The sequence below is a fragment of the Dermacentor andersoni genome, chromosome 3 (genome assembly GCF_023375885.2).
Source record: "Dermacentor andersoni chromosome 3, qqDerAnde1_hic_scaffold, whole genome shotgun sequence".
Lineage (NCBI taxonomy): Eukaryota > Metazoa > Arthropoda > Arachnida > Ixodida > Ixodidae > Dermacentor > Dermacentor andersoni.
The window spans coordinates 136,103,894-136,131,848 of record NC_092816.1 but is presented as its reverse complement, the minus strand read 5'-3'; the positions used below and the strand labels follow the sequence as shown (position 1 = coordinate 136,131,848).

At 50.9% G+C, this 27,955-nt stretch overlaps 1 long non-coding RNA gene across 1 annotated transcript in view; it reads right to left on the bottom strand.

Annotated features, from left to right (window-relative positions):
- LOC140216424 (uncharacterized) overlaps positions 1-27,955 on the bottom strand; it is a 68,684-nt gene that overhangs the window by 24,907 nt on the left and 15,822 nt on the right. The window contains exons 2-4 of the long non-coding RNA XR_011893088.1: positions 13,907-13,987; positions 13,519-13,572; positions 10,988-11,125 (exon numbers count right to left, since the gene is read on the bottom strand). This is a non-coding gene — a long non-coding RNA (uncharacterized lncRNA). The remainder of the gene's footprint in view (positions 1-10,987; positions 11,126-13,518; positions 13,573-13,906; positions 13,988-27,955) is intronic.

The following is a 27,955-nucleotide window of genomic DNA, read 5'->3' as shown; positions in this document are numbered from 1 at the left end:
AGGTAGGACAGTGTGAATGAAGCGGCGTGATTCGCGAAAAGTTATGCAGATGTGGCTTCTCAATCTTCTACGCAGCCAGCAAAAAGACACCGAGACCACAAACTTCAGACGTTCAAACTCCTCCCAGCTCCGACGGCTGGCGTTGCGGGCGCGTACACTGGAGATCAGGCGGTCCGGCACCGCGTACGGGCAGTAGTTTCCGCAACAGCGAGCGACGGACGCACCACGAAGGCAAGTTTCACATAAGCGCCTACTATTCCGCGGATTAACTTGCAAGTAAAGTCGTTTATAGCACTTCACTTACCACTCACTCACGTAAGATAGCTTGATTTGGTCTTATAAGTCATTTACACTATTTCATGGCTACGTGAATGGGATTCCTGACCCGCCGTGGTAGCGCAGTAGCTTTGGTGTTGCGCTGCTAAGACGGGGGTGCAGGATCAAATACCATTTGGAGCGGTCGCATTTCAAAGGACGTGAAACAAGGACCCGTGTACCGTGCATTGCGTGCATATTAAAGAACTCCAGGTGGTCGAAATAAATCCGGAGTTCCCCTCTACGGTATGCCTCATAATCAAAGAGTTGTTTTGCCACGTAACAACCAAGAATTATTTTTAATTAATAGAATGAGATTTTTGAGATAATTGGTAGTTTCACACTCAAACTTAGGTTTTAGCTATGCGACACGCTAAGTCAAATTAAATTAATGAGAGCAGCATTCCGGGCAAGTTGGTAATCCATTGCTTAAATGATATTGCGCGACATGAAAACGACACGGACGTCAGAGAAAACGACACACCAAGCGCAAATAAATTAAATTAAATTATCCGGTTTTACGTGCCAGAACGGCTTTCTGATTATGAGGCACGCCGTAGTGGAGGACTCCGGAAATTTCGACCACCTGGGGTTGGTTAACGTGCAGCTAAATCTAAGTACACAGGTGTTTTCACATTTCGTCCCCATCGAAATGCGGCCGCCATGGCCAGAATTTGATCCCGCGACCTCGTGCTTAGCAGCCCAACACCATAGCCACTAAGCAACCACGGCGTGTAGTGGGGTTGTTTCAAGATGCAGGAATGGCGTTAAGTACTTTATTTATGCATGTCCCAAAGAGTCTATGCAAAAGGTACAATGATGTACGCACGGAGACGGGAAAATGCTATTTGGCGGTTATCAGATTGGAGGACCGAAACCCACATTTCTTACATTACTATATGATTTCAAGGAAACTTGTGTCTTAAATTTATTTCGAGTTCTGATCATTATTAAAAACCAGGCGTTGTCTACAGTTGAGTGATCTGTCGTGGTTCTGTTTAACGTCTTAATGGTGATATAACCAGCTTTATATTAAACTTATGATTTGAGAAGAGCTGCAGCTCGCCATGTTTTTAACTTTGCGCAAGCGCTTTGAGTAATCTCGGCTCAGCTTTAGCACCATAATACTGAGGCATTTTGTGGTTGCCTCTTTCAAGATCATAAAAAGCTGCATTAGCATAATAATGTTTTCTTTCTATCTACAGCTATATCCAGAGGGAGCAACTTGTTGACTGAAGTTCCTGCATTCTTCTAGCTCACATGCACCACTCTCTCTCTCTGCTCCCTCCATCTCACCCTTCCACACTATTCCACACTGAGTTGCTCGACAGCTCACGCACGACAGTACCCCCTCCTTCTCTATTCGCGCAAATTTGTTGCACGAGAACACACGTCCTTTTCCTTTGGGTCCTTTGTATCAGAAGGCCTGCCACCGACGACCGCAAACTACAAGATTTGGTGAAAGAGCTAAATAACTATTTCGCTTTAAAAACGCTGCGCACTTAGTTACTACGCTTCATACCGATATTACGAAACAAAACGTCAACCGAAATGTTAGGCTTTCCGCACAACCACGCTCTTTATGGCTCGCCAAATGCTTGCAAATCACTCAAAAGCTCTCGTACACATGACTATCGTAAACGCTTTCTGGCTATCGGTGGGGCGAGACACCATTACAGTGACGTACAGTCGTCGTCACTCCTCAGTATTGTGAATCCGCTTCTACCGGCTACACAACAGGCGATGGATGGTTGGACGGGTGGATGCTATGAGCGTCCCCTTTGAAACGGTGTGGCGTGTGGCGCCCCCAGGCTCGTCTTCTTACTTTTTCCTAATGTCCTATGATTTTGAAAAAAAACTCGAAGAATTCCCAGCGTCATAATCTCTTTACCACTACTGCGAACTTGTACTCGCCCGTTGTTTGTGGTCTTCGTTCTCTTCGTTCTCACTTCAACCTTCTCGTAAAGACCTTCTCACCAGTCCACGCAAACTACCTCCTCGTTGTTCCCTCAGCACTGTGTCCACAAATACTGCCCGCCCTACACGAAGATCCGACCGCTGGACACCTCGGATTCTCCCGGATGCTATCGAGGATTCAGGAAAGCTATTACTGGCCGCGCCTGACCGCCGACGTCGCCCGTTATGTCAAAACATGCCGATACTGTCAGCGACGCAAAACACCACCGACGAGGCCATCGGGATTACGGCAGCCCATCGAGCCTCCTTGCCGACCATTTGAGCGGATCGGGATGGACTTGTTGGGATCCGTTCCGACGTCAACATCCGGAAGTAAGTGGATCTTTGTGAAGACGGGGTACGTCACCCGCTTCATTGAAACGAAAGCTCTGCCGAAAGGTAGCACAGCCGAAGTGACGAAATTCTTGGTCGAGAACATCCTGCTGCAAAATTGTGCCCCAGAAGTCCTCAGCACCGACAGAGGAACGGCCTTAAAAGCAGAGCTCACCAAATAGATTCGGCAGTACAACCAGACAAGCCACAGCAGGACAACTGCCTACCACCCGCAGGGGAAGGTTCGAGACCCTGAACAAGACCCTCGCTAACATGCTAGCAATGTATGTCGTTGTCGAGCATATAACAAGCATATGACGCCCCCTCAGGCATATTCTTCGTTGGCCCGCCAGGCTCAGTGGCCTGCCACGCTCAATAGGCAACAATCGTCGCCGCCCCGCAATAAACACCGACGAGCACAGGTGCTCGGCGGCCAGTCGTCGTTCAGCACCACCGCGCTGCGGAGCGTCCGTCTAACGGAGGGTGGGGTGCCTCGAGCCCTACCTTGTTCACGAACCCGGGCGGATCGTGACACTGGCAACGAGTAACCACGGATTATCTAACGCTGCCGCGAGTGGCGAAACACCACCCCCCGTTGCTGCCGTCATGCCACAGTACGGAAGACTTCAGCCGTACGAGGGAGATGCGCCCGCCTGGCCAATTTACTAAGAACAAGTCCACGTGTTCTTCCGGGCTAACGACATACCCGAGGCCAAACAGCGGGACATTTTCCTGGCCAGCTGCGGGACCCGCGTCTTCAGTCTCCTGCTCGACCTTCTCAAGCCAGTCACGCCGCATATTAAGACGCTGGAAGAGCTGCTCGCCATACTGCGCTCACATTTCAATCCGGCACCGTCCACACTAATGGAGCCTCTCCGCTTCAACAACCGGAACCGCCGGGAAGGAGAGAGCCTGGGGCAGTTTGATGCTGCGCTACGAGGGTCAGCGAGTGCCTGCGTTTTAGGGGACCAGCAGGACCGTTTCCTCTGCGGCATCAACAACAGCGCCATGCAGACGCGACTTCTGGAGCTGCCCTACCCCTCGCTGGACGACGCCGTGAAGGCAGCGCTGGCAATGGAAGCTGCCGCCAAGTACACCGGCGAGATTTCCGTGCGACTGGCTCGCCGTCGGCGGAAGCGGTGGTCAACGAGTTGGCGACAAAAGGCAGCACCTGCAGTTGCTGTAGTGGTATCCACTCCACTTCACACTGCCAGTTTTCTCGAGCACAATGCTCCACGTGTGGGAAAACTGGGCACCTGGCACGGGTGTGCCGAAGGTGGAGGACGAAGAGCACACAGCAGCAGCCTTGCTCAAGAACAGGTACCACACAAGCCCTCGGCCAGGGTAGCCGTCGCAAGGGTACGCGGTGGGGGCGTGTGGCAGTAGGCTCAAGTTCTTCCGCGGCCAGACTGCACGTCGTGGCCGAGGACCCGCCGATTTTCGACATGTGGCACACAGGCCTTGTGCCGTCGTCTGTGCCGCCGTACATGCTGACCGTCGAAATCTGCGGGCACCCCATTTCCATAGAGCTGGACAAAGGGGCTAGCGTGTCTGTCATAGCCGGGAAACGGGTCAAGCGTACCTTCACCGGCGTGTCCGTCGAGGCTTCGGGCTAGATGCTGCGCAGCTACTCTGGGCAGCTCTCCCAGGCCCAAGGTCAGGCACCGGTCAGCGTTCGCTTTGACAACAGGGAGGCAACCCTTCCCGTTTGATTAACCAAGGGGTTGTCGCCGACGCTGCTGTGCCGAAACTGGATTCATGCACTGGGTTTTTGTCTCCCAGAGTACCAGGAAACCAGCCTGCATGTGGTGAAAGATGTCCCCAGACTCCTGACCGAGTTCAAGTATCTGTTCCAGCCAGGGGTGGGCACATTCACCGGCACGACGGCCGGCCACGTTATTTCAAGCCTCGACTACTACCATTCGGCCTGAAGGACGCGGTCACCCAGGAGCTGCAACGGTTGCAGCGAGAGGGCATCCTCGTGCCCGTCAAGAGGTCTGAATGGGCCGCTCCCATCGTACCAGTCCTCAAACGAGATGGCAGTGTCAGGATCTGCGGGGATTTCAAAGTTACCGTCAACCTTGTTGCTACCATCGAGAAGTACCTGCTGCCCCGGATTGAAGAGATGTCTGGTCAGCGTTGTCCGGTGGACAGAAGTTCACCAAGCTCGACCTCAGAGATGCTTACCAGCAGCTGGTGCTCTAGGATGCCTCCCGGAAGTATGTCACAATATCGACCACTTGGGGCTCTTCCAGTACACGCGCTTACCGTTTGGCCCAGCCATATTTCAGAGGGAGATGGACAACCTCTTCAGGGGCATGAGGCACCTGGCGGTGTACTTAGATTCTACCCTGGTTACTGGCAGCGACGACGGGGCCCACCTGCAGAACCTGCAGAACGTCCTGACACGGCTATAGGACGCCGGTCTCAAGCTCATACAGGAAACGTGCATTTTCCTGGCCCCCAGTGTTGAGTACTTGGGACATGTCATTTCCCAGGCTGGCCTAGCCCTGCTCCCCACAATGTTGATGCTGGGCTCAAGGCGCCTAAGCCCCAGAACAAGAAGGGGCTTCAGAGCTACCTTGGCCTCATCAACTTCTACAGGAGTTTTCTGCCGAACCTGTCGGAGCATATACAGCCGCTCTAACTTCCCCTTCGAGATGGCCAGCAATGGGTCTGGAAGAAGGAGCAGGACCGAGCCTTCCATCGCAGCAAAGAGCTAATCACCAAGGCTCCAGTGCTAGTACACTTCGACCCTGCCAAGCCTGTCGTCCTGACCGTAGATGCATCGCCGTACGGCGTGGGAGCCGTGCTGGCGCACCGGGACAAAGATGGCCAGGAACGGCCTGTGTCGCTTGCTTTTCGTCGGCATCATGCTGCAGAGCAACGCTACAGCCCGCACAAGGAAGGTTTTGCCTTCATGTTCGGTGTAGAACGCTTCCACCAGTATCTGTGGGGCCGGAAGTTCGAGGCAGTCACAGACCACAAGCCACTGCTGGGGCTGCTAGGGCCTCACAAGGCAGTTCCTGTGCAGGCATCACCTCGAGTTGTGCGCTGGGCCTTGGAGATGGCAACTTACAGTTACGAGCTGGTTTACCCCCCGGAAAAGGACCGGGGACCTGCTGATGCCGTGAGCCGCGCACCCCTGCCAGAAGTGCCGGGTGCTGTTCCGGAATCTGCTGAAGTGTTCATGCTAGAGCACGCGTACCCGGAGGTGCTCTCAAGATCTGCCGTATCGCAAGCGACCAGCTGGGACCCAGTCCTGTCTCACGTGGTCAAGGCGGTGTCCCGTGGGGAGGAATTGGTTCTGCAGGCCTATAGCCACAAGGCCGCTGAGCTGAGCTTGCAGCAGGGCTGCCTACTCTGGGGTTCCAGGATGGTGATCTCACAAGATCTCCGGCCAAGGCTCCTGAATTTGCTGCACGCGGGTCATCCTGGCTAAAAGACTAAGATCGCGGCCTGGTCCCATGTTTGGTGGCCTGGCCTGGACCAAGACATCGCTCACATGTTGATGAGCTGCCAAATCTCCCAGGACCGTCAGCCGGCCTCACGTCATGTGGAAATCACGCCCTGGCCGTTGCCACAGAGACCTGGTCCCGCCTACATGTGGATTTTGGGGGACCCTTCAAGGGCCATTACTTCTTGGTAGTGGTGGATGCCTTTTCCAAGCGGGTGGAGGTTCTACCTGTCACCACTCCATCAGCAGGCGCGACAATTGCAGCGCTGCAACAAGTATTCGCTGCCCAGGGGTTTCCGGACGTCATCGTGTCCGACAATGGTCCTGCTTTCGTCAGCACAGAGTACCTGGCCTGCTGACGAAGAACGGAATCCGCCGGATGATGGTTCCATCGTACCACCCTGCTTCAAACGGTGCTGCCGAGCGCGTGGTGCAAGCCATCAAGGGCAAGCTCAAGAACCAAACTGGGAATTTCCGGACGCAGATACTGCTGCAGTACCGGACCAACCCCCGCGGTGTCCCTGGCCGTGCCCCCTGTGAGTTCCTGCTGGGTCGGATGGTCAAGACGCCCTTGAACATTTTGCATCCGGACCTCCGATACACAGTGCTCCTGAAGCAGCTGAAGCAGAAGCTGGCTGCTTACCAAGGGCGCCGGCCCAGGCCTTTGTCAGAGTCGCGAGCTCCGATTTTCGCCAGGAACTTCCATCCTGGCCCACCCTGGTCCGCCGGACAAGTGGTGTCTCCTGCCAGTGCCTCATCGCTGCTCGTCCGCATACCAGACGGCGCCACGTGGCACAGACAGGCCGACCATGTTACGCCTCGCCTTGGGACCTGGCCAGCACTCTCGACTGCCACTTCTGAGTTCCAGCCTGCAGGATGACTAGCGGCCAGTCGCTTCCAGCAGAAGCGACTGGCCGGCACCTCTCACAAGGCCGACAACTGCGGACCCTCCGGATGGAGCGAGGCTTTCTCAGGCAGCACCCGGTGTTGCCACACCCAGCCCGCTAACACCGGCGCCCAGGTGGAGTGCTCGACGGCGGAGGCCACCAGACCGTTACTCGCCTGGATAGCAGGCACCGTCGACCGGGCTAGGGCGGAGGACGAGCCTCGTACTTTGAACTTGGACGTTTGTTGTCCACAAACTGGGGGTAAGCGGGTGTAACAAGCATGTGACGGCCCCTCAGGCATAATCTTCGTTGGCCCGCCAGGCTCGGTGGCCTGCCAGGCTCAATAGGCAAGAATGGTCGCCGCACCGCGATAAACGCCGGCGGGCGCAGGTGCTTGGCGGTCAGTCATTGCTGATCACCACCAGCTTGCGGAGCGTCCGTCTAACGGAGGGGGCGTCAAGCCCTCCCTTGACAGAGCACAAGACGTGGGATGGGGTCTTGCCGTACGTAACCTTCGCCTATAACACAGCAGTGCAAAAAACAACTCAAATGACGCCGTTCAAGCTGATTTACGGAAGGAACCCGACGGCGACTCTTGACACCATGCAGCAGCACGTCAACGACGAAGGAAATCTCGATGTCGCCAGCTATCTCCGCCACGCCGACGAAGCCCGACAGCCCGCCCTCCTGCGCATAAAGAACCATCAGAGGACCGACAGCCGGCACTACAATCTCCGATGACGGTACGTGAAATACGTGGCTGGCGGCCGTGTTTTGGCTTGGACCCCGATACGCCGACAAGGACTTGGCGAGAAACTGTTACGGTGCTTTGTTGGGCCCTGCAAGATCATCCGACGCATAGGTGCACTCGACTATGAGATCGATCCAGGCGGTACAGTGGCGCAGTTCACGACCTGAAATAGTCCATGTTGGACATCTTAAGCCGTTCTACCAGTGCCAACGGATTTTTGCGACTTTGCATAGATGAACTTTGGACTTTTTTGCACTGCGTTCTATTGTCACCGAAGCTTGTGTAATCTGATTGCACATGCCACGCGAATTGTGTAGAACTTTCTGAAAGACACGTGGTACCAGCGATTACTCTGGAACGCTCGATGATTCATATATAAAAGCCGACGCACTTGAACGACAGATAAGATTTTCGCCAATCGCCGAATGTGTTCGCCACTATTGCCGTTCTTTGAGCGTAGCCTGTTTTTGGGGGCACAGGTTTGCCCAATAAAACGGTAGTTTTGTCCTTCCCAGTTTCGCTGCAACCTTCATTGTCACTACTACGTGACAATAGACAGCTTCAGATTAGCGTTCGCGGCAAACTTGAACACTATACGTCCGTAAATAAATAGCGCTGTCATCACTGCGCATACTGTGAATGTTATTGTGTTTCTTCAATTTACGTGCGCTACGATAGCGTACGTTATTTGGCGTGTTTATTGTTTGAATGTTTACGTAGGCTAAGAAATATCCCATGGCAGAACATGGCACCACCTATGGCTCCTGCTTTATCGTGAATTCTTATGATGGTTGCGCTCTGACTCGCGTTGACCGCCAGCGATCATTGAAATGAGCTTTCGCTTTCTTTGAACTAACCGGAAACGTTAGTTATGAGAGCACAGCGCATCCAATTTCTGAGATCGCTCAGCGATTCCTGCGCCCGTATGCCTAACGAGACGCGTCGTCATAGCAACAACAGGATGGTTCCTAATGGATTGTCTTGGCTTGGATACGTTTGGCACGAGGCACCAGACGTTGGCCTGTTTTATAACGTCTTGCTTACGTTTGCGTTCCCGTGCGGTGAACTAAACGTCTTGAAAGGACGTGCACCCTAACCTCCGGCAAAGGTAACGTACGTAAGGGGACAAACGCCATTCAAAAACTGCCTAATGTGTAGCAAAGAGAACCGTGTATCTGGTGGTGCTAACTGCGTTTCGAATTGGTAGTTCAGAACCATTTGCAACAGCGACTCCCTTGTTTAGTCAGTTATCTTACTAACTCTATCGTTACCAACTGCCGTTATACTAATGTAGCAAATGATGTGGCGCTATGTAGTAACTACTATCACATTTCTTTGGGAAGACAATGCAGGCACCTAACCGCCATTTTACGGTGAGAACATCAGCATATTGATTATAATTTCTTATTGCCCGCGTCTTGAATTCTCCTTCGCTCTTTTGTGGTGAGCTTGTATATGGCTTTCTTTTTTCATTATATCTGCGTTACCACAACTTGGCCAGAGCACAATAAAATGTGCAAGTATTTGATTATGTGCACTTCCTTCTATTAAATTAACATTTAGCTTATTTGGCTAATAATTACGCACTTTTTTTCTTTTTTGAGCACATGCAATGCTTCTTCCAAGATTTGTGAGCTTGATGCAGTTTCGCTTTTACTTGTAACAGAAGTCACTGCGAGCGCGTCTCTAAAATTCCAATTGCCGTAATGTTCAAGTTTAAAGCGTTGTACTTATGCCTACATATGTAGCACTGCTTCTTGTAGGCTCCCATTGTGTGTATGCCTAGGTTATGCATGTCCAAAGCCTGAATGGCAGTCTTATATACGTGCATATTTTATGTAGCTATGAGTGGCCTTATAGGCTTTTCACATACCCTGAATGCACTGGGGAGCCTGTATTAAGCACTGAAACGTGCGTAGTCATAACTACGATCATGAGTATTCCTGCTGTTCCAATTTCTAAAACCAGCTGTTAGTTAATGGTTTCTTTCACAAGCAGGGGCAAGGTGCCTCAGCCAGCTGCGATAGAGTAAAAGCAGCACCACTGCAGTTACTCTTCTTCTGTGCAGTATAGAGTTCAAATATATTATGGCTAGTAATCTCCCTAGAAGCGGCAGAGTTCATTCATGCTACCCCTTATAGACTGCATATCTACTGCGGAGTGAATAAAACGCGACAGATTGACTGCAAGGCGGCCAGTGCTGTTTGCGCCACCGAAGAGCGGTGTGTGTTCTCTGGAATAGTACCAAATGCAGTCACAGTGTGTTCATTGCGTCACAGAAGCTTTCGTCTTCATTACATACCACAATTAATGAGATTCGCGTCCCCATCTTTCAGCGGAGGCAGAAAAAAGCGCCGGTGGCCACGCAGTCGGAAAATAGAATTACATTCCCTGAGCACTGTACTGTAGAAAAAGCACCGTATATGTGACAAGTCGCTACTCCACCGATAGACTCGCAGTTACACTTTTATGATACCATTTGTGTTTAAACTGTATCTCTCTCCTCTTGCCATCCTTTCTGCTTTTTGAGTGCCGCTTATTATAGCATTTATTTAACCACTTCCAACCGTGCCTTGGGTTGTCATATCTTTATGGAGAATCTTCTCTCGGCGAGACTGTCGACCACGTAGATCTCCTTACAAAAATTACTAGAGGAACGCTGGTGCGCCGATCATTCACTAAAATAGGATTGCTAATGAGAACATCAGTTTGTCTATTTCACGTGCTTTTGCTTCAAACTTTATTCCCATGATTATTTAGTACGGTTTATATGTATGCCCCAAACATAGGAAAATGATTATCTTGCACTATGTGTTTTCGTTGAGGTTTCGTGCACTTAAATAGCAATATAATGCTTAACGGATAAATTCACAAATTAAAAAACAAATTTTTTTCAGGACAACTGGACGAAGTTCAGGCAAATCCGTGTATTGCCGATTGTTGCCACGTTGGCTGAAGCACCATACTTGCAGCTTCTGTAGTGGGGCTGGAGTTCCTGCTATTAGTTTTTCTGGGAACCTATATGATCGGCGATCAAGACACAGCAAACCACGGAGAAACAGGCAGATTACCTTTCCTTTTCAAACCATTCCGGAGCACGCAAGTACGTCGCCTCATACGTATCGTACTCATATATTTAGGACGTAGTCTCTTGCACCGCTAAGAGAATGCTTTGCAACAAATTAAACTGCGTCTTTCTCTTCCTTTATCTAGATGGTAATGCTACTGCCGCCACACGATATAAAACAATATTGCAGTGAATGACCTCACTTGCTTTGGATTACTCACGTTCTTTCTGGGTGATCTCCTCCTTTTGTGTCGCTTGTTGCGTCAATTCAGGATCAGGAATAGCGTTGCAAAGCCAAGGGTTGTGCAGTGTGGACTTTACTGCAGGGCACCAAACCTTCGCGCACGATTCTAGTTCATCTGCAGAAAAAGGGACCCAAACAAACTCTTGCGCCTTATTCCACGCATTATCGAATGTCCAATCTGTTATAAATTTGATTCATGTGGTATCAAATATCTGTCGGTAGCTTCTGCTGCACGGTATCTGTGAAAATATTTGGCGGACAAAAATAAATCATCTTTTGCCTTGCAGCGTTGACGGAAAATTTCGCCAATGACCTTATTTTTATGATAACAGTTCTGTGGACATTGCAGACGCATTTCTACCGTTGTCACCACCATCTGCATCGCCGTGATGTTTCTCAGGAAGTCCATGTGCAATAACATCGTGACTACGTGCCGTATCGTGGGGGCGAGTGATAACGTGCGTTGGTGAGCCGAAGATGACGGCTCAGTGTCACGCGCGCGCGAAAGGAAGTTGGGGGCGGGGACGCGCGCCGTCTGCTATCGCGCGCAAAACAGCGGAGGCAGAGGGAGAGAGAGAAACTTCATAGCATGAAACAAAATTTCATACTATGAGTGCCATCGGCTCGCTGACTCAGCTTGGTCCAGGAGGGCCAGTTGGCTACCTTGATCCTCATCCGCAATCCGCGCCGCTCACTGCTTGTAAAAATCTTGTGTTTTTAGTTGTGTGGAGTCTATATGTGTCGGTCTGTATGGGTAAATACACGTGGTGCGGCTACGATGGCATGTCCCCGCACAACGGAAATTAGTCACTGTATCGTGTGTGGTGAATACGGCTAAGTGTATGTACGCGGGACGTTCAGAAAGTAAGTTGCGTCATTTTTTAGAAAGAGAAGATGGTGCACCAGGTGAAACATCCCTTCGCCAGAAATATCGACTGCCGTTGCTACCGAAGGAGCGTCAGTGAAGGAGGAATCATGCATGCCTAGAGCTCGGAAAAGAGACTAGCAGCAGGCCGGCGTGCTTGAGGTTATTCGATTACAAATCGCGATGGCAGACAGTGTTCGCCAATGGCAGTGCGGGTGCTTATCGGGTATGATGGGCTACTGTGCACCTTCATTGAGAGCCGTACTTTCGGGACGTTACTTTCAAGAAAATGCTGAGGTGGAGCAGTTTGTGCGGCAATTTCTTGCATCGCATGGCACCGAGTTTTACCAGAGACCCACATGTGGGGAGTGTTTAACGCTTGCTTCACCTTCGCCGCGGGTGGGCCCAGTGTTGCAATATCTTCGGCATCGGCCTACGTATGGGGAGGTCTTAATGCCTGCTGCCCCTCCACCGCGGTCAGGTCCGGCATTGCACTACCTTCGGGATGGGCCCACGTATGTGGAGCGCTTAACGCCTGCTTCACCTTCACCGCGGGTCGGCCCGGCATTGCACTAGCTTCTGGAGGGAGCCACGTATGGGGAGCCCTTAACGCCTGCTTCACCTCCGCCGCGGTTGTGCCGGGTATTGCAATATATTCAGGACGACCCGCAGCAGAGGTGAAACACTTTGCTTTTCGTTTAAGAGCTTTCACTGTCGTCAGCTTTCGCTGCCATTCCATCTTCATAGAGTGGAATGGTTGTGTAGTTTTTCACTCCTTTTGTATGGCGGTAGCTATCGGCATCTCCTGGGATGTGGAGGCCAGTTTTCGGATCGATTCGGTGCCGGCGCGATTAACTCAAGATGAACTCAGTTGTCACCATCTATTGCAGCATGTAGGGCGTAGTTTATTGTTCTAATTATAATATTTTATTTTATTTATGATTCCCAACACAATTTTTATGTCAGCATCTATTCAGCGATCGCGCGCATCGCCGTTGCTTCGTTAGTTCAACCTTCTTTGTTTAGACTGATCTAGGGGCCAGGAAAGAGACTCGGTTCATAGTCAGCTGGTCTGTACGCTCGTGGAACGAGTTGTGGCCAGAAAAACGCCAGTTGCGCTTAACGTTTCCTTTTGCTTCATTATTTCCTCGAGTGACGGCTCGACGCGACGCAGGCAGATTCTCGAAACCATATATCCGCGATATTGTTTAGATAAGGTGGAAAATAATATATTGCAAAACAGCGTCCATCATCTGACCCTGTAATTATCGTTCAACCCATAAGCAATACGACTGTCACCCTTACCTCGTCTGGTTTTTCCCTAATTGTACAGCACTTTTCGTGTGAAATTGGCCACTGGAAGCAAGACTCGCAAGGAGATGAGAAATTAAGCGGCCCCCGAACGAAAGCTTCAGATAAATAAAGGGGGCCCTAATATACCAAAACATATTAGAAACTGCCCCTCGCGTTCTTGTGAGGCACACTTTTCTGACACCCGGATTCTGGCAGGAAGCAGCAGTACAAAAGCTAGGAACCTAATGGAAGCATGTTATATCAGTAAGAAAGGTAGCGTGTGTGTTAGTGAAACGTCGTTATCATGGCATGAGTAAGAGAAACAGTTTGTTGAAAAAGCTTTATCTTACCGTACTTGATGCTCGAGTCTGTTTGTTCTGCAGGCGCTGATTTATTTTGGCAATCTGAAAGAGATCCGATCAGCGAAAAAAACTATATAGGCGTTAAAATTTTCTATGAAACCACAAGGACTCATGACGGCGATCTCACAACACAGGTCCGATGATGAACACACATGCACCACGCGCAGTGCACTCGATAACAAGGTCACTACTACGAAATCTTGTCTATTAACGCTGCTCGGCAGCGTAGTATCATTTAGAAAACCTTAAAACCTTAAACGAAAGGACCACAGTACGTCACACACTAAAACATTCTAGGGAACACAGCCACATGGTTTCTGACCTGTGTACACAACTGGAATAATAATGTCCGTACAAAGCGTAAAAATAGCCTCACCTTTTCCTAGGGAAGATGCCAGCCACATAAGCGAGAAAATTGCGTTAATGAATAAATTATTCATTTACAGTGTCTTTCCTTCTGAAAGAAAACAAAACCATAATAGTATTTATGTAAAGAATAAGCCGCATCAACGTTGCCAAATAGAGGCATAGAAATCAATCGCTACCGACAGCAGCCTTGTTTTCGCGTTCCATATTATAGGCATGACTTGTCTGCATAATTAGCAAAACATTCAGCGTTATAGCCTGATGCGAGAATATTGTTGTAGTGTTTGCATGAGCCCAATGTGTGTAGTGTGACCACTATACAAATTTTAGCTAACCTATCGGCCTCTACAAGTTCATAGCTTGCGTTCTTGGGGCGGATAAAGGGATTCGCTTTCATGAGTTTACTACCTAGTCCCGTATTTACTCGAATCTAAATCAGCCTCGCTTGAGAACCTCGAGCTTTTAATGGTCAGGAACTTTACCAATTTTTTTAATATTTGCCGAAAGGACATATGCTTCAAATAACCTCTTGAAACTCTTCGCAAGAACGTGCAACGTCCAACTGTTGCTTTCAATGACATCGCTCGCTTTTTTGTCCATGATTTTTTCCAGTGTTTGCTCACCTTACATTCGTCTAGCATGTTGTGAATGTAGCCCATTCGGAATACACGTATATATTAGCTCGGCGGGAATTTTACCCCATTGTGCCACGATAGAGTTCACTGCCTTTGCGAAGTACACCTGCGTAAGTCATGTCGCAATACACAGTTGTAAACTTTTTCCTAGCAACGCGGCAGCGCCTCGATATTTTTCTACCTTCCTCCCTTCCAGGTGTATAATCTACATACCTACCAACATTAAAGAACCTCTGTTTGCTTCGTGATAAAGTCAGCAACATAGATCACCATAGAGTTTCATCCAATTACTGCAGGGAAGTGTGGCGCTAGTGTATACGGGAGCTGCAAGCATGGCAGTTCAGACGTCATGCGAATGTACATGTATTTACCTAAACTTCGTTGTACTGACTTTTAACTGGCTTCGTGACTTTGCAAAGTGATAGTGTTTAAGACAGTACTGCGTTATAAATAAATAAACATTATTAAAATTATCCCACGGCAGGCTTCGAACACAGGCTTCCCGGCACAGAAGCCCTGTGTTGAACCATTACGCGATAGACGCATGGACAAGGGGAGCTCTGAAGTTAGCACGGATTATGCGTGTTGGCATTCTTACTGCCCTCCGTGTTAAAAAATACAATTTTCTTCTACACTTTAGGCCCATTTAGGCCCAAATAAAGCTTCATAAACAAAACTACAAGAACGTCCGTCTGAAGCGCCAAGCATGAAGATCAGACGAATCCATGTACTACCCATAATTCCCATGGTGGCTGAACGATCACCATGCCAGAATTCATTCTACTAATTGTTGGAAACTCTACGTATATTGTGAACTCTTGGTGTCGCCTATTCTGCGAACGACAGTGTCTGGAGGCTGCAGCCTAACCGCATGCTCGAATGCAAGCCGGTCCCTGACTGCTTTACATTATTAAAGAAAAGTGTTGTCCTGCACTTAAGTACATAGGGTATATAAGAACTATGGTGTTGGAACAACTTACGTTTTAGCCCTGCATAAAGAAACCATGTGGTCTTAAATGAGGCAGCTTTAGAACAGAGTTCTGTTGATCACGTGCGTTAAATGCAACGAATTCGTGGTACGCTACACCATGCGCTTCTCTGTAATAATGAGAGGTTAAATTGCGGAGCTATGCTTCTTTACGGCGCGCCATCCCTAAATCTCAAACAGTACCAGGAAAGGAAAACGAAACAGAAAAGAAGAGCGCTTTGTGGTATGCATTTCTTCCTATCCCTATATTCATTCCCTGAGCTGTCTCACACTCAGATGAAAAAATGAAGACTAAAGTGACAAATACTGCACAGTGCACTTCTCTATAATTGTGAATGGTTCAATTGGGGAGGTACGCCTTTTTACGGCCGGCCATCCCAATGACTCAAGCAGTACCTGTAAAGGAAAACAAAACAAAAGAGAGGAGTGCTTTGTGGTGTGTGTTCTTTCCTATGTCGAAATTCATTCCGTGCGCTGTCCAACCCTCAGCAGATAAAATGAAGACGAAAGTAACAAATACTGCACACACTATAACCGAAGGCATAGGCTCAAAATTTTTGTCATCACAGCCATCGGCGTTGGAAGCATTGGCGTTGAAGAGGCGCAGTCATCTCCTCACGCTCAGAGAATCCAACATAGCTCTTAACGAACATAGGCGACATCCAAACTAGGTCAGCAACTTAATAGACGGAAAGCATTACAACCAACTAATATTCAAATGCAACGCAATGTAACAGTTATTTAGAAGCAGTGTATGAGTCACTGTCCAAAGAGAAGTCACTCGAAGAATGTTAGTTTCACACATAGGAAGCAAACGTATTCGGGTAGGGTACTGTGTGATATCTTGTGTCAAATCTACCCAAGCCAAGGCAATGTATTAGCACCCGCCATGATTACTTAGTGGCTTTGGCGTTGCTCTGATGAGCATGATGTTGCTGAATCAAATCCCGACCATCGCGGTCACATTTCGAAGGGGGCGAAATGCAAAAACGCCCGTAGCCTGTGCACTCACTATATATACTTGGCTTTGAAGGAACTTCAAATATAGTGAATTATTTTGAGGACGTTGCAGTCTGATACTGTAGTAATTACATAGGTTTATGAGCGCTTGTTCGGCTGTCCTTTGCATGTTTTGCCAATCAGCGGAGTATGCTTGCAGAAACTACGGCAGACATTGAATGTGCGACATTCTAGTGGCCCCCAAGAAAGTGGTCGGAACCCATCGCAAGAGCGGCGAGCAAACAGCGCGCACAAAGGCATGAACCGTCTGCAGATCCCTTTCAAAATACGGTGCGCGGCCGTGCAAAGTACGCACTTGTTGGCGGAGTGAAACCGGCCGACCCCTCCCTCCCACCCTGCCTCCCCGCTTTCCTCCATATATGACGCGTGAGATTGAGCTGCGATCGTCAGTTCCCTCTGCGCGTGGTCGCAAAATGCGCAGTTGCTGCTAGCGGAACACCGCCCTCCTCCCTCTCTCCAATGACTGTTGACGGCAACGCGCCTAAGATTAAATAAGGTCACCACACAACCTATTCCTACAGTCTAAACAAATTATGTATTATTGGTGTACTGCATCGCGATTCCTCTTTAGTACTTCCCTTCAAACTCGTTGAACCATCCAACACCGTCTTCGCAAAGCCTGGTCATGGCCTCCGAAATGCATGTCACGCTGGTGCGTGCAAGCGCTCTGAAAAGCGTCATGCGGCAACCGGGCTCCTGTCTCGCGCATCTTTCTGTACGCGCTGCCCCTGCTAGTAGCACGGCTCAGAAGGACGCTCGTGGCCTCCAAGGCGAGAAGCGTAGTACGCCGGTCTCTGCAAACACTGAGAATGGTTCCCTCGCTTGCGGCACACTCAGCAGCACATACTCAGTGACCCTAGTTGGCGAGAGGTTCATTAAAGAGCGGCACGTACGCAGTGGAATTGTGCCGCAGCTCACTAAAGCGTCCGAATGAAAGGCATTCATTGAAAATCGGCATATTCCCAGTGTATTTATAGGAAGGCCTGCTAAAGCGTCAGGTTGCTGTCCTATAGGGACCTTTGTGACACGGGTTCGATTCTGCTCAGAGAGAGACATAGAAAACTATAAATCAAAGGCAGGCAGGTTAACCAGCTGTACGAAGTAAGGAGCGTAGTTTTATGAGCCCTATAAACCTGCAAACATTCACTAATTATCAATGATGGTGTCAGCGCGCACGAGCAAACATGAACACACCGCACTTAATGAGCGCGGACACTCGCTGTCAAAACGCTGGTGCGAGCAAGTGCGGGAGCAGAGGCGAGCGAAGTGCTCTTGCAGTCTATCGCTTCAACGCAAGAGCGGCGAGAAAACAGCGCGCGCAAAGGCATGAACCGTCTGCAGATCCCTTTCAAGATACGGTGCGCGGCCGTGCAAAGTACGCACTTGTTGGCGGAGTGAAACGCCGACCCCTCCCTCCCACCCTGCCTCCCCGCTTTGGGACGACCGCACGCCAAGTTTCATCCTAGACGCCAGCGCTCGTTTCTCCCCTGGCGGAACAGTTTCACCTCCAACGGGGGTAGGTTTCCGCCGCCGCTTCCCTTCACGATCGCGCCCGCGTTCAGTTCGCGCTGCGGGCGAAACGTCTCTTGTTTGCGACGGCGCCTCTTCGGATGACCGGAAATTATTATTGTGTTGTTAACTGTCACGACAGCAATGTAAACATGAAAGGGTTTATGCCACCAGTGAAATTCTGCCGATTCACAAGAAAATGGTACGAAAAAAGCAGACGACAGACATGGATTACTGCGGTGCGCCGAGCGAAGTAAACAACTGGCAAACGAAGCGAGCTCGTTCATTGATCACTCCTAAGTGTATGACGGTTTTTATATGTAACCCACATGAATTTAAGAATTACTCGGTACATAATCCTTTTATTCATATAAAAACTTTCAGTTGTTCGACGAGCGCTTGTCCTGTCTTCTTTCTCGTGTTTCGTTTGTGTGTGCGCTGCCCAAGAATGGAAACCACTTCTGTTGTATGCGCTAGCAGTGGCCGAAGTTCACGCGTGCCGAGGAATTGAATATGTGCACGATGCATTGAACATGACCAGAGTTCATTCCCGCTTCACCACTGCACCGACTGATCGAGTTACTGGACGATACACGCCCGCGTCTTGGTCGCGCCGGCATTGCTGAAGCGGGAATGATTACTAATACTTTCAACTTCCGCCTCTTGAGCACTGTTAAAAAATGGCCAAGCTGTCTACATTGCTGCCTCTATTCCATATTGTAGGGCACGTACTAGTTGAAGTTGCGTGCGCATGTCGTACTTGTGCTATGCAGCGATATATTTTGTTTATTTCCGCACAGTGTCGATGGAAATCCGTTGTCGCCATCAGTGACAACACGGATTTGTAGCAAACATATTGTGAGAAACTGCAAAAGTGACTTTAGCTCGTATGTGCCGTATGCATGTGCCGCATCGTATGTGCTGACGATTTTTCCGGCGGCACATACGATGTCGTTTCCAATTACCTGCTCAGCGTCACTTACATGGTGTTGTGCTAGAGCTCCCAACAAAGGTTCGCTTTGCCGGCATGCGGCTGAAGCCGGGCGCCGAACGAATTCGCCCGGCCCGACGGCGGGTCGTGTTCGGTTTACATCCGGTGGCGCCGCCGGAGCGGCGCCGTTGAACCACTTCACCGGGATCGCCTGATGCAGGTGCCTCTCGTCCATTCGTCGAAATTCGCACAGCAACCCGTGGTGGGTCCTGATTGGAGGTTCGAGCCGATGGCAACTGCATCGACTCCTGTGGTTATAAAAGCCCGAACCACGGGACGACGACGACGACAGCAAGCAGAGGCGTGCTCCCGTTTCTCACCGCACGCTTTAGTGCGAGTCCATTATGCCCCGGCCTCTGGGCCGTTCATGTAACGCCCTTGTACATACTGCATATAAATGTTTCGTTTAATCACCGTCGCCTTGGATCCTCCTTCGCAACAGTGGCGGCAGCGTTGAGACGTCTCCGCCACAACAGTTGGTTGGCAGCTGCGGGATCGACCGGCGTCAGCTACCCCGGCGCGGTGAGTGCCTGATGTTTTCCCCTCAGTTCACCAGACTTCTCTAGCACAGGTTATCGTAGTTTAGAGTAGGGCTGTGTGAAGCACTGTGGAGAGCTTTGATTGTTTCTGACCTAGTGAGAGTTTTGAAACCAAATCTAGTGCCGAGGGAATAAACAAGACAGTGTAAAGAATTACCTGCGCGTGTCACGCTAGTAGCTCGATAGTAGTGAAAGGCAAGGGAATTCTAGCAAGGGCAAACGGCAAGAGGCCACTGTGAACAATGGAGAACTTTCGGGTAAAGGAACTCATCGAAATTTGTGAGGAGCTAGGCCTTACCGTAGGCCGTGCGAAACGAAAGCAAGCCATTCTTGATATCATGAAGAACGAGAACGTAACTGCTGAGGAGGCCAATGAGGCCTGGGCTGCGATCAAAGAGCGCCGTGAACGCGAGCTCGAGGAGGCCGAGAGGCTGGAGCGTATACGTAAAGAGGAGGCTGAGAAGCAGGAGCGTATACGTAAAGAGGAGGCTGAGAAGCAGGATCGTATACGTAAAGAGGAAGCCGATAGAAAAGAGCGGCTCGCGACAAAGAGGTTGGAGTTAGAGCTTGGGCAGTCCTCGCCGGCGGTAGCTTCTACGACAGTTCAGGCGAGCGGTCCAAGAATTCGGGACCAACTGCCGCCGTTCGTAATTGGCGAAGACATGGCAAAGTATCTCGTCAAGTTCGAGCACGTTTGTGAACGAAACGACGTTGAGAGGTCCCTTTGGGCACAGAACCTGTTAGCTATGCTTCCTGGGGAGGCATCTGACGTGATAACGTGCCTGTCAAAAGAGGCGTTTGAGAGGTACGATGATGTCAAAGAGGCTCTATTGAGGAAGTATAGATTGTCACCCGAGGCTTTCCGGCAAAGGTTCAGGTTCGCAAAAAAAAAAGGCAGTGAGTCGCACATCGACTTTGCATTCCGCCTTAAGGCTGATTTGATTGAATGGCTTAAGGGCGAAGAAGTTTATGACGATCGAGATAAAGTGGTAGAGTGCTGTTACGTTTCGCCTACAACGCGCGGTATAGCCGGCGCGGATGCAACGGACGCCGGAGCTTCGTTCAAAGCGGCGGACATTTTGGCCCGTTCGGAGCTCCCGCAGTCTCCCCGCCAAGCGCGTCCAGGCGTGTTTCAGTGCCACGTGTCTTCGTGTGTGCGTGTGTGTGTGTGTGCCCACGCTTGTCAAAGCGCGGCAGCCGGGGAGAGGAGCTCCCCAAGTGTGAAGCGAGGAGGTCTAACGGCGCCTGCTTGGCGGTTGAGTCACTACACTCGTCTCAACATGTATCTCAGCTCGTCCGTGCCTCGCCGTCACGTGGTCTCATCCCGTGACCTTCCTTCTTGCCCGCGACGCCGAGAGTATAAGAGCAGCTGCTCCCGGACGCCGAGAGAGGCTCCGATTTCTTCTGCTGAGTTACGTGCTCTCCCATCTCTCCACTTCGGTCGACCTGACCGGCCGCTCTTTTGCGATGTTAGAATAAACCAGTTGTTCTGTTACCAGTCGACTCATGCTTTGCCGGGACCTTCGGATGCTTCCAGTGCCCCAGGCCGCCAGGCCAACGCTACCCTTGGGGCTTGCGACCCGATTGCAACAACGGGTGTCAGCGCTGAGTTTGCAACAACTCGTGCCAGCGGTGCGATTCCCAACAGCTGGTTGCCAGCGGTGAGATCGCGACAACGGAGGCCAGCAGCGAAGATATGCGGTTGACTGTATGCTGAGCAGCACAACGACCATCCGGGAGCAGTGCAACGAGCCCTGTGTGATGACTGGTTGCCTGCAGCGGAACGACTGCGCTGAATTCTTGGCTGCGAGGTTTGGTGAGTGCGGGACTTTCTTCTTCTGAGTTTTGCCAGGCTTTTGTTAGTGTCAGAAACAGAGCTGGTAATTGTGGTTGTCGTTGCTGCCGGGTTAGTTTGCGGCAAGACAATAGTAGGCAGTAGAGAAAGCAGCATTCAGAGCAGCCATGGATTTGAAGTCGTTGCGCAAACCGAAATTGCTGGAGCTTGCAAGAGAGTTGGGTCTGGATGTCTCAGACAAACTCAGAAAACCAGAACTGCTAAGGGCTATTCTTGAGTTAGAAGCTGAGGATGACGAGCTGTCGGAATGCCTTGAGACCATTGAGGAGAGGGAGACGGCAAAAAGACAGGAGCGCGAACTTAAAGAACAGAAAGAGAGACAGGAGCGTGAACGTAAAGAACAGATAGAACAAGAGAAAGAAAGAGAGCGCGACCGTCAACACGCTTTGGAAATGAAGCGTCTCGAGTTAGAGATGGAACGCGCTCGTAATGGAAGTCAGGCACACGGTGCAGGAGAACGAGTATTGTTCAAAATGACTGACCTGATGCGGCCGTTTAAGCTTGGAGAGGACATTGGTTTGTTCCTGGTTAACTTTGAGCGAACGTGCGAGAAGCAGGGGTTCTCTCGGGAAACGTGGCCACAGCGCTTGCTCACTTTGTTACCCGGCGAGGCGGCCGACGTAGTCGCTCGCTTGAATAGAGAGGAGGCAGAGGATTTCGACAAAGTGAAATCGAGTCTGCTAAAAAAGTACAGGCTGTCAGCGGAGGCGTTCCGTCGGAAGTTTCGGGAAAATGAGAAAGGCAAAAGTGAGTCATATACAGAGTTTGCCTACAGGCTTATGTCAAACATGCAGGAGTGGCTCAAAGAAGAGAAAGCGTTTGGTGACCACGAGAAAGTTCTGCGGTGTTTCGGGCTAGAACAGTTTTATAGTCGGTTACCTGAGAACGTGCGGTACTGGGTCTTGGATAGGCCAGACGTTAGTACGGTGGCTAGAGCCGCTGAGCTAGCCGAGGAGTTTGTGACGCGTCGGAATCGCGGAGCTAAGGACGGTCAAAAGGGTGAATTTGGCTCCAAGTTTGAGAGGCCGAAGTTCACGCCCATGAGAAAGCGGTTCGAGACGAGGCAAGCGCGCGTGTGTTATACGTGCCAGAAGCCGGGTCACTTTTCGGCGCAGTGTCCGACCGAACGTAAGGAGACGGCGGCAGCCGAAGCCGAACGCAGAAAGCGGTTCGAGACGAGGCAAGCGCGCGTTTGTTATACGTGCCAGAAGCCGGGTCACTTTTCGGCGCAGTGTCCAGAAACAAAAACAAAAGTCGTGTTTTTGTCATTATGCAGCACTGACGAGAACATGAAGCTTCTCGAGCCTTACATGCGAGACCTCCTCGTGAACGGGAAAGAGTGCCGAGTGCTTCGCGATTCCGCAGCTACGATGGATGTAGTTCACCCCTCTTACGTAGAACCCGATATGTTCACGGGCGAGTGCGCATGGATCAAGCAAGCCGTGGAAGCTCATAGCGTGTGTCTGCCCGTAGCAAAAGTGCTTATTGAAGGACCTTTCGGAGCGCTTGAGACGGTGGCCGCAGTGTCATCTATGCTGCCCCCCCAGTACCCGTACCTATTTTCGAACAGGTCCGATCACCTCCTGCGCGAGAAGGGGCTTTTGTTTGGTGAGGCTAGCGTTCAGGCCTTAACCAGATCGAAGGTTCGGGAGCTCGCTGCAAAGGCGGTAGTTGCGGGGCCGACGTTGTCGAACAATGAGAAAGGGTCAGAGGCGCAGCAAGCCGATATTCAGAGCACGCCCGAACTGAATAAAATTGAGCCTGTAGCGTTAAAGGCACCAGATACTGGAGAGGAAATTCCCGATGCGGGAAAGTTAGAAGAGCTATCTGCAGATTTGCTCATCGCGCCTACGTCAGATGGACTTAACAGGTTGCTAAAAGTCAGCCGGTCGGCATTGATAGCCGAGCAAAAGAAGGATGGCAGCCTAGAAAACATACGCTGCATTGTCAAGGAAGGTATCGCCAAGAAAAATGCTCGCTTTGTGGAAAGAGGTGGGGTCCTGTACCGGAAGTATCTAGACCGCAGAGGAGTGGAGTTCGATCAGCTGATCGTGCCTCAATGCTATCGTCAGGATCTGTTGCGCTTGTCGCATGGGGGTTCGTGGTCCGGACACCTAGGAGTTAAGAAAACTAAGGACCGTCTCTTGCAAGAGTACTATTGGCCAGGGTGTTTTCGGGACGCAGACCACTTTGTGAAGACATGCGACACCTGTCAGCGGGTGGGCAAACCAGGGGACAAATCGAGGGCGCCGTTGAAGTTGGTACCTATCATTACGGAGCCTTTCAGACGGCTCGTTATTGATACAGTGGGACCTCTGCCGGTAACAGCCACGGGGTACAGACACATTTTGACTGTGATCTGCCCAGCGACAAAGTTCCCTGAAGCAGTGCCGCTTAAAGAACTAAGCTCAGTTGAGATAGTCAATGCACTACTGTCCATATTTGCGCGAGTTGGTTTTCCTGCGGAAATCCAGTCAGATCAGGGCACGGTGTTTACGAGCGCTTTGACGACAGCCTTTCTCGAAAGGTGCGGGGTAAAGCTGTTACACAGCTCAGTCCACCACCCCCAGTCGAATTCCGTTGAGAAGCTCCACTCCGTCATGAAGCGCGTGTTGAGAGCATTGTGTTTTGAACATCAAACTGACTGGGAGCTGTGTCTGCCTGGGGTGATGTTTGCATTACGTACCGCGCCGCATGCGGCCACGGGGTTTTCGCCAGCTGAGCTAGTGTACGGTCGCTCGCTGCGTTCTCCGCTTCGCATGCTTCGAGACGGATCACTGCCCTCTCCAATGGCTGCAGACTATCTCTTCCACAAATGGCCGCCTCCTGCGCTGGAGCCTCGCTTCGCAACAATATTCCTTTGAGGTGCGTTACAAAAAGGGGAGTCTCAACGGTAACGCCGATGGCTTAAGTCGAAGCCCCTAACGTGGGAATCAGCCTCAAAATTGTTTGTTACTGATGTTTTTCTTCCTGAGGCAGGATTTTTAACATATTGCTTTTGTGTAGTGTTTCAAAGTGATGATGTGCTTTCTAGTGCAATTTTCCGATTTGTGGACGCGTTCTGAGTGCTGCTAAACTACTGTAAGGAACTAGGCAGTAGTATAAAAGGGGAAAGAGCCTGGCAGGGCTTAGTGAGGGTTGTGCCGTGCTTGCTGACTGAGCGGTTGACTTTCGGCGTAGTTCTAACGCTTGCCGGAAACGAGAACAAAAATGTCAACTCTCCCGAAGTCACTTTGCAGTGTCCTGTGTGAACCTGAACGAGAGAACGAGGCCTTCTATGTGCGCTGCGCTCAAGAAACGCCGAAGGACGACCGACTTCGGTTATGAGCATCATCAAGCGACATCCCTCCGGACAGCGGATGCAGTCCCCTGACCATCGGGATCTCCTTCCCCCGGCGGGGCGGTCTGTTACGTTTCGCCTACAACGCGCGGTATAGCCGGCGCGGATGCAACGGACGCCGGAGCTTCGTTCAAAGCGGCGGACATTTTGGCCCGTTCGGAGCTCCCGCAGTCTCCCCGCCAAGCGCGTCCAGGCGTGTTTCAGTGCCACGTGTCTTCGTGTGTGCGTGTGTGTGTGTGTGCCCACGCTTGTCAAAGCGCGGCAGCCGGGGAGAGGAGCTCCCCAAGTGTGAAGCGAGGAGGTCTAACGGCGCCTGCTTGGCGGTTGAGTCACTACACTCGTCTCAACATGTATCTCAGCTCGTCCGTGCCTCGCCGTCACGTGGTCTCAACCCGTGACCTTCCTTCTTGCCCGCGACGCCGAGAGTATAAGAGCAGCTGCTCCCGGACGCCGAGAGAGGCTCCGATTTCTTCTGCTGAGTTACGTGCTCTCCCATCTCTCCACTTCGGTCGACCTGACCGGCCGCTCTTTTGCGATGTTAGAATAAACCAGTTGTTCTGTTACCAGTCGACTCATGCTTTGCCGGGACCTTCGGATGCTTCCAGTGCCCCAGGCCGCCAGGCCAACGCTACCCTTGGGGCTTGCGACCCGATTGCAACAACGGGTGTCAGCGCTGAGTTTGCAACAACTCGTGCCAGCGGTGCGATTCCCAACAGTGCGTAGCATTGGAGCAATTCTACCGCTGCATCGAAGATGACGTCAGGCTCTGGCTGCAGGATAGGCTTCAAGAAGTAAAGCTGAACAAGGCAGCAGAGCTAGCTGAGGAGTACTATATCCGCCGAAGCTTGCATAATAGGGCCGTGCGAGTGGAAAAAGCGGAGAGGAAGGACGCTTTTACAAAGCCCGATGAAAGGAAACCGTTCGCGTACCGCAGTTTTCGAAAGGACTCATCTCCTCCTAAAGAGACTGTGAGGAAAGAGTTATATGAATCGCAAAAATCAAACGATGATGCCAAGCAGCGAGCGGATGCCGCACGTGCATTTGAGACGCGGAAGCCGCTAATCTGCTACAACTGCAAAAGGGAAGGGCACATCGCGGCAAACTGTAAACAGAAGGTTGCTTTTGCAACGATTCGAGAAACAGAAAAGAACATGCGGTTGTTGGAACCCTATATGCAGGAGATAAGCGTTAACGGAAAAAAATGCCGAGCACTCCGGGACTCAGCGGCCACTATGGACGTGGTCCACTCTTCACTAGTTTCTCCAAACGACTTCACAGGAGAATGCGCGTGGATAAAGCAGGTTGCTGAGGAGCAGTGTGCTTGCTTACCGATCGCTACGGTGATCATTGAAGGCACTTTTGGTAAGCTTAATACCGAAGCGGCCGTGTCGGCAGCCCTCCCAGAGCATTTTCCTTATCTTTTCTCTAACAGCTCGGAGCAGCTCCTAAAAGAACAGGGAAAATCGTTCTTTGCCAGCTTGGCGTGCATGGCCCTCACGCGATCGCAAGCGCGGAAGCTTACGCAGAAACTTGATGCTGCCCCAGAGAGTGAGACAAAAACAGCGGCCGAGCAGCGTAACCCGAGCAGTCAGTCGACCGGGCTGGAGAACTCCCGCAATAGTGCAGTCGGGCCGTCTGCTGCGGAAGAGGGTTGCATCGTCCCCACCGGCGGAGAAACCGAACCAGCGCCGTTGGGCGAGGTGAGCTCGACGTTGACCCCAGTCTCTGACAGCTGGAATGAGCTACTGAACGTTGACCGAGCGACGTTCATTCGAGAACAGCGGGGGGATATCTTGATAAAGGACTTGCTTGATAATGTGAAACTGGGAGCAGCGAGAAAGAATGTTTCATTCCATGAGAAATCTGGCTTGTGGTACCGCAGTTATACGCATGTACAGGGTCGTAAATATGAGCAGCTTTTAATCCCTCTAAAGTATCGCCGACAACTACTGGACCTCGCGCACGAGAACGCGTGGGCAGGGCATCTCGGCTTGAAGAAAACGAAAGCTCGACTTGCCCAAGAGTACTACTGGCCTCGTTGTTGGAAGGACATTGAAGAGTTTGTGCGCTCTTGCGATACATGTCAAAGGGTCGGCAAGAGTACTGACAAATGGAAGGCACCAATGAAGTTGGTACCAGTCATAACTGAGCCTTTCCGTCGGCTGGTAATCGACATAGTAGGGCCACTGCCCGAGTCCGAGAACGGATGTCGATACATTTTAACTGCCCTGTGTGTCGCAACGAAGTTTCCGGAAGCGGTGCCACTCAGAGAGCTCAATTCTCCTCAGGTCGTTGACGCGCTCCTTTCTATATTCGCTCGAGTCGGATTTCCTTCGGAAATTCAATGTGATAATGGTAGCGTCTTCACTAGCTGCCTAGCCTCTACTTTCCTGGAAAGGTGCGGAATCAAAGTGTTCCACAGTTCGATCAATCACCCGCAATCCAATCCAGTAGAGCGAATGCATTCAGTGTTGAAACGAATATTGAGAGCTCTTTGCTTTGAGCGGAAACGTGATTGGGAAGCATGCGTTCCAGCCGCAATGTTCGCTTTGAGATCTGCTCCCCACGAGAGTACGGGCTTCAGCCCAGCGGAGCTTGTATACGGTCGAAGTTTAAGAACCCCGCTGCGCATGCTACGAGAGGCGTGGGAAGGCTACGAGGAGGACCCAAATGTAGTTGCGTACGTTCTTAACTTGCTTCAGAGGCTCGGAAGAACTAAAGACCTTGTCGAGAGCCACCTTAAGGCTGCACAGGCATTGTCAAAGGTGTACTACGACCGGTCAGCAAGGAAGCGTACTTTTGAAGCAGGTAGCCAAGTGATGTTACTGCGGCCTTCTAAGAAAAATAAACTCGAGGTTCATTGGGAAGGGCCAGCGAAGGTTGTATCGAAGCTTTCCGATACAAACTACGAAGTGAAACTAGGCAAACGACCGAACAAAATCTACCACACCAACCATACATACAGCGTCACGCAGTGGTAAACGTAGTTTTGAGTGTTCAGGACGAGGAAGGTACGGAAATCCTGACCACTGCGGACATTAAAGAAGGTGGTCCGAATGTCCTGCTGGAACAAGTAAAGTTAGAACCTCGCCTAAGCGAAGCCCAAAAGGAGGACTTGAAAATAATTGTTTCTGAGTTTGAAGAGGTCTTTTCCGATCGGCCCGGAAAGACGACGCTAATTG